Source organism: Babylonia areolata, chromosome 25, assembly GCF_041734735.1.
Source record: "Babylonia areolata isolate BAREFJ2019XMU chromosome 25, ASM4173473v1, whole genome shotgun sequence".
NCBI classification, from domain to species: domain Eukaryota; kingdom Metazoa; phylum Mollusca; class Gastropoda; order Neogastropoda; family Buccinidae; genus Babylonia; species Babylonia areolata.
The window spans coordinates 13,910,266-13,917,765 of record NC_134900.1 but is presented as its reverse complement, the minus strand read 5'-3'; the positions used below and the strand labels follow the sequence as shown (position 1 = coordinate 13,917,765).

Here is a 7,500-nt window from a genome sequence, read left to right as displayed (position 1 = left end):
CCGTATGCACACGAGTGGGCTTTTACGTGTATGACCGTTTTTGTTTTTTTTACCCTGCCATGTAGACAGCCATACTCCGTTTTCGGGGGCGTGCATGGTGGGTATGTTCTTGTTGCCATAACCCACCGAACGCTGACAAGGATTACTAGGATCTTTAACGTGCGTATTTGAATCTTCTGAGTGCGTATACACACACGAAGAAGGTTCAGGCACTAGCAAGTCTGAACATATGTTGATCTGGGACATCGGCAAAATCTCCACCCTTTTTTTTTTTTTTTACCCCATCAGGCGCCGTTACCGAGATTCGAACCCGGGACCCTCAGATTGAAAGTACAACGCTTTAACCACTCGGCTGTTGCGCCCGTCGAATCTCGTGTAGGAACTGGGGCTTTGTCTAATTCGGTCTTCCTGGGCTCCTGTTTTTTTGTGTGTTTTTTTTTTTTTTGGGGGGGGGGGGGGGGTTGCCAGCTCAAATGTCCTCTTATTTCCTAGGACTTCGCAGTGAGTTAGGATCCACTTGAGGACTGCTCTCTCTGGATCTTCTGACCTGTTGCAGAGCTTAGGGGTGGAGGGTGGTGGGAGGGGGGGGGGAGCGGGTGAGACTGTCGCTCTCCTGGGGGTCTGGAGTACAGAGAGAGAGAGAGAGAGGGGGGGAGGGGTGTGGGGGTGTGAGAGGAAGTCCGCTTGATGGCGGAAGTGTCTGGAGTGCTGGGTATTTCTGTCTCAGCTTTTCTGTAACGCGTGCGGTGCATGTCTGTGGCTGCCGATTGGGTTTTTTGAGTGTGTGTGTGTCCCTCCAATATCTGTCCCCTCCCCCCCCCCCCCCTCACCCTACTCCTCCAGGGAATATTATAACAGGGATTGCCTACTGCTCCGTTTGTCAATGGGCTGGTTGGATGGCCGACACCGTCTGTATAGACATCAGTCTATGCTCTTTCTGTCTGTCTGTCTGTCTGTCTGCCTGTCTCTGTCTCTCTCTCTCGTGAAGGCACAAATGCATCTGTGTGTGTGTGTGTGTGTGTGTGTCTGAGTCTCTGTCTGTCTGTCTCTCTGTCTGTCTGCCTCAGTATCTGTCTGTCTGTCCCTCTGTCTCTCTCTCTGTCTGTCTGTCTGTCTGTCTCAGTCTCTGTCTGTCTGTCTCTCTCTCTCTTGAAGGCACAAATGCATCTCTCTGTCTCTGTCTCTGTCTGTCTGTCTGTCCGTCTGTCTCTTGTATCGAGTATAACAACATTTAGATATATATATGTATATATATATATATATATATATATGTGTGTGTGTGTGTGTGTGTGTGTGTGTGTGTGCGTCTCCCAGAACAACGGCAGATGTGTAAGTCGGCCAGTGTGTTGATATCTCCACCGTTGGAAAACAAAGATCCAATCATTCATTCTCTCTCTCTATTTCTCTGTCTCTCTCTCCTTTCCTTCCCCCTCTCCTGTCTCTTTCTCTCCCCTTCCTCCCTCCCTCACTCCCCCATCTCTCGTCCTCTCCTCCTTCCCCCCCCTCACCCCCACCCTTTCTCTCTCTTGTGTAGACAGGAATCCATGCTCTCTCTCTCGATCTCTGTCTCTCTCTGTCTCTCTCTCTCCCTCCCTCTCTCTCTCTCTCTCATGTAAACACGAATCCATGCTCCCTCTCTCTCTCAATTTCTCTCCCCTTTCTCCTTCCCTTCCTCCCTCTCTCTCCCCCCCTCTCCTCCCTCTCTCTCTCTCTCACTTCCGCTCTTCCTTCTCTTCCCATGACTTCTTCCTCACTTCCTCCAGCCCCCACCCCCACCCCCCCGCCCCACCCCCCCTTCTCAGTCTATGAAGACCGACCATGTTTTATTTTCCTTTATCCAACCAACGATCATCAATTTATATTAACTCACTCAGTACGGCCAGTCCTCTCTTCTCCTCTACACAGACCCCCTCGGATGTCCAGTGGGTGTCTGAATGACCCAACCTTTAGCTTCCGTCGTAAGAACTGTGGTATTCTTTGTCAACATTCACCTCTTCAGTATAAGAGCCTTCCGCTTGCAATATTTTGATGATGGTCATTGGGGTGAAACGCTGTTAACGTCGTCTCTTTCGCCGTTCGTATGGAGAGAGTTAAAAAAAAAAAAAAAAGAAGAAGAAAAGAACTGTGTGCTGGGTATGAAAGACATGATGAGTGAGCAGTTGAATACCAATTACTTCCCTGCGTGCAACCCGCTCTCAATAGCAATCTGAAATGAATTGTGTTTCAGATTTGAAATATATTGAACATCAGTAACTTACCTTTGTGCAACACATTACTCAATAACAATTTGATTTTTGGTTGTTGTTTTTTTTGTGTGTGTGTGTTTCAGGTATGAAAGACATGATGCGTAACTGAATGTATATTGGAACTCGGCTTCCAGAAGACAAAGGATATCTCCAGTAACATCATCATTTAACTTTGCTTCCACTTTCAAAAGTGAGTACGTACTATCGTCGTCTTTGAGAATTGTGAGGATAAGTTCTGTGTGTTTTTGTTTGTTTTGTTTTTTTAACCAGAGTTCTATCTGTGTGTCTGTGGTTGTCAAGGTGAGCTGGCAATTGTCTGTGGTTGTCAAGGTGAGCTGGCAATTGTCTGTGTGTCTGTGGTTGTCAAGGTGAGCTGGCAATTGTTTGTGTGTCTGTGGTTGTGAACGTGAGCTGGCAAAATGTCTGTGTGTCTGTGGTTGTCAAGGTGAGCTGGCAATTGTTTGTGTGTCTGTGGTTGTGAACGTGAGCTGGCAAAATGTCTGTGTGTCTGTGGTTGTCAAGGTGAGCTGGCAATTATCTGTGTGTCTGTGGTTGTCAAGGTGAGCTGGCAATTGTCTGTGGTTGTCAAGGTGAGCTGGCAATTATCTGTGTGTCTGTGGTTGTCAAGGTGAGCTGGCAATTGTTTGTGTGTCTGTGGTTGTGAACGTGAGCTGGCAATTGTGCGTGTGTCTGTGGTTGTCAAGGTGAGCTGGCAATTGTCTGTGTGTCTGTGGTTGTCAAGGTGAGCTGGCAATTGTGCGTGTGTCTGTGGTTGTTAAGGTGACCAGGCAATTGTCTGTGTGTCTGTTGTTGTCAAGGTGAACTGGCAGTTGTCTGTGTGTCAGTTGTTGTCAAGGTGAGCTGGCAATTGTCTGTGTGTCTGTGGTTGTGAACGTGAGCTGGCAATTGTCTGTGTGTCTGTGGTTGTCAAGGTGAGCTGGCAATTGTCTGTGTGTCTGTGGTTGTGAACGTGAGCTGGCAATTGTCTGTGTGTCTGTGGTTGTCAAGGTGAGCTGGCAATTGTCTGTGTGTCTGTGGTTGTGAACGTGAGCTGGCAATTGTCTGTGTGTCTGTGGTTGTCAAGGTGAGCTGGCAATTGTCTGTGTGTCTGTGGTTGTGAACGTGAGCTGGCAATTGTCTGTGTGTCTGTGATTGTCAGCGTGCGTTATTATTGCTTGTATGCCCGTTGATTGTGAAAGTGTGTTTTGTCTGCGAGCTTTGCAGTTGTCAACGTGAGAGAGAGAGAGAGAGACGGAGAGAGCGGGATTTGATTTTGTTGGAACGTATTCATCAATGTCGTTTTCTTTGCTTAGATCATTCATTAAACTATCCATAGCCACAGGGTGCATTATTAATGATGGTGTTATTGCTGGCTGTTTTGTTTTTTTTTTTTATTAAAAGCGGCTTTCACAGGCTGCCCTTATGACTGTCCTTGCTGACAATGTAAAAAGAAAAAGAAGAAGCGGTTGACTGGGTTGCTGTAGAAACAGCGAGTGCCTTTATTGCAGGAGGCAAACACATGGTGGTCTGACAAAGCCATACACACGCACTAGCACACGCGCGCGCGCACGCACAATAGACACACATGCTCGCACGCAACACACACACACACACACACATGTTCGCACGCAGCACACACATGCTCGCGCGCAACACACACACACACACACACACACACACACACACACACCTTTTTGCAAGTGATTGGCGGAAGGTAATATAACTTCCACGCATTCACCAGAGACACAGTCGTATGGACCAAACCGGAAGAGAATTGATCAAAATGGCGATGAGAATGCAAAATGGCGACAGAAATATGTCATTGTTTGACTGATCGAATTTCTTACTGTCCCCGTCGGCGTAACAGCCGAGTGGTTTTAAGCGTTGGACTTTCAATCTGAGGGTCCCGGGTTTGAATCACGGTAACGGCGCCTGGTGGGTAAAGGGTGGAGATTTTTCCGGTCTCCCAGGTCAACATACCTTCGTGTGTATACGCACGCAGAAGATCAAATACGCACGTTAAAGATCCTGTAACCCATGTCAGTGTTCGGTGGGTTATGGAGACACGAAAATACCCAACATGCATGAACCACGACAGAGTCATCGGCAGGTCGATGTTGGTCGTGTAACGGAAAGAAGAAGAAGATTAATTGTGTGCACAACAGTAAGTGGATAAAGGAATAGATTCCTTGGCCACTGATTTTTTGTTTTGTTTTGTTTTTTGTTCAGATAATTACTTTCAGAAAACTGCACGCGCATGCTCAAGTGCGCATTCCCAAACACACACACACGCTCACACGCAAGCACGCGAGCCCGCACTCACTCACTCACACACACACATGCCTGCACGCGCACACACGCACACACTAGCTCACACACGAACACGCATGTCCGTGCACACGCACACACACAAACACACACATGCCTGCACGCGCGTGCGCGCGCGCATACACACAGACACACACACACACACACACACACATCGTCCCACGCACACACACACACACACACACACACACACATATACTCACACAGACACACACACACACACACACACACACACACACTACCACACACACACACACACGCACACACACACACACTACCACACACACACACACTGACTACCACACACACACACAGACACACACACACTAACACACACACACGCACACACACACACTAACACACACACACACACACACACACACACACACACACATCAACAACAACAACAACAACAACAACAACAACAACACATACACACACACACACACACACACACACACACACACACACACACACTACCACACACACACACACACACACACACACACACTACCACACACACACACACACACACACACACACACACACACACACACACACACACTAACACACACACACACACACACACACACTATTCATGGGGAAGAAGGAGCAGGAGGACAGCAGAGAGGAAGAAGATGACAGGGAGAGAGCAACGAAGAGGAAGAGGGGATGGGGAGGATGTGGCGGAGAGGGGGGTAGGTTGCGCACGTGCGCACCGCCCTCATTTCAACGCTGTCCGAAGTATGCCGCTGAGCAGCGCTCCGATCGATTCCTGGTTTCATCATCTCCCCGCACCTAAACCCCTCCCCCATCGCCCATACCCCTGTCATCCCCCCCACCCCCACCCCCCAAACTCCCCCTTCCCCCTAACCTCTCCTTCCATTCCCCCTGGCTCATCCTCTGTCCTTCAGTTCCCCTCCCCTCCCCCCCCCCCCCCCACCCCACCCCCCCAAACCATCCCCCCCCCCATCCCTCCCCAACCCCAGCTACTTTTCTCCCGCCCACCTCTCTCACGCTCCACTTCTGTGGTTTCCATTTTGGTATCAAAGGCTTCACACACAAAGGCTGGCTGGCTGGCTGGCTGGTTGGCTGGCTGGCTGGCTGGCCTTTGGGATCTGGGGGCTAGGAGCTTCTCTCTGCTTTTCCTTCTTCTTCTTTTTCTTCTTCTTCTTCTTCTTCTCTTCATGCTGCTTTGTTGTTCTTCCTTCTTCTGCCCATGTCTCTCGTTCGGATGGCACTATGTATGAAAACGCTACTAAGGTTTTTTCAGTGCACAACGACGTGGTAGATCTAAAGCCGATTGGCAACAAACGACTCGATACATTTAAAGCCCTCGGCAAAAGACTGATAGATCTCTAGCAGTGGGCCAAGATCTGATTGATCGAAAGCGCTAGCAAAGACGTTCGGACAGCACTATGTATGAAAACGCTACTAAAGGTTTTTCAGTGCACAACGACGTGGTAGATGTAAAGCCGATTGGCAACAAACGACTCCATAGATTTAAAGCCCTCGGCAAAAGACTGATAGATCTATAGCAGTAGGCGAAGATCTGATTGATTGAAAGCGCTAGCAAAGACGTTCGGACGGCACTATCAAAACGCTACTAAGGGTTTTTCAGTGCACAACGACGTGGTAGATGTAAAGCCGATTGGCAACAAACGACTCCATAGATTTAAAGCCCTCGGCAAAAGACTGAAAGATCTATAGTAGTAGGCAAAGATCTGATTGATCGAAAGCGCTAGCAAAGATGTTCGGACAGCACTATGTATGAAAACGCTACTAAGGGTTTTTCAGTGCACAACGACGTGACAGATCTAAAGCGCTCGGCAAAGACCCGGTAGATCTAAAGCGCTCCGCAAATACCTGATAGATCTAAAGCAGTCAGTAAAGATCTGATATATTCATAGCAATCGGCAATGACGTGATCGATAGATCTACAACAATCGGCAAAGATCTGACAGATCAATAGCGGTCGAAAAGTTAGTGAAATGATGTACATTTCGTTTTACTGTATTTATAAATAAAATGACAGTTTTACCAAAACGTTCTGTCTTGTTCCATTCTGATAATAAATTTTTTTTTTTAAATTGAGTTTGGAACGATTGTTTCTTTCAGTTGTATCCAATTTCCCATAAGGCAGTGCTCAGCCACTTTGAGATCGAGACAGAAAGTTAGGCCCTTTTCTTAATTTAAACGCAACTGATCTTTTCCGGACACATTTTGGACAGAAAGTAGTTCCTACTTAAAACGCCACCAATAGTTTCAAGAACTCAGCTTGCACAGAAAGTACCAGAGGTTAGAATTTTAAAATGCCACTTCTTTTTTCAGTACGCAGTTAGGCTACTTGTTGGGACGTACGGAACAGAAAGTGGTTGGACGTGGACAATTTCAGCAACACTTCGCCTCCTGCGATGAGTTACAATTATGTCCCTTGCCTCTTGACGTAATTATTGACTTAAATTACGTGTAACTCGTGAAGACGTAAAAGTAGTAAGATTTACACACGATTGCGTGATTCCTGGCGTTTAACTCTTCACAGGGATGTCAACAAATATCAACCATTCATCGAACCGAAGTCAGGCAAGAACACGCGTCCGTCAAAATGGCGGAACTGTGGTCATTAGGTCTGCTCCACTTCCCTCAAGGTCTATAAATTTCTGACTCGGCATGAAAGAACAATGAGAATGGGAGAGGAAATGGAGAGATTTACTTCCCATCATTGTGAAGGACGGTTTTCAAACGCTTCGTCACTTTGAATTGTTCGTTTTAAAAAAACAACAAAAAAACATAGTAACAAAGTAACATGAAAAAGTAACATAAAAAATAAAGATTTTTTTAAAACATAAAAATAACATAAAAAATAAAGATCTTTAAAATAAAAGTAACCAAAAAAAAAAAGATCTTTTTTTAAAAGTAACATGAA

At 46.8% G+C, this 7,500-nt stretch overlaps 1 protein-coding gene across 4 annotated transcripts in view; it reads left to right on the top strand.

Annotated features, from left to right (window-relative positions):
• LOC143299818 (cAMP-dependent protein kinase type II regulatory subunit-like) overlaps nucleotides 1-7,500 on the top strand; it is a 377,066-nt gene that overhangs the window by 163,148 nt on the left and 206,418 nt on the right. For all 4 annotated transcript variants that reach the window (XM_076613280.1, XM_076613279.1, XM_076613281.1 and 1 more), the window contains exon 2: nucleotides 2,330-2,436. The gene's annotated coding sequence lies outside the window, so the exon portion shown is untranslated. The remainder of the gene's footprint in view (nucleotides 1-2,329; nucleotides 2,437-7,500) is intronic.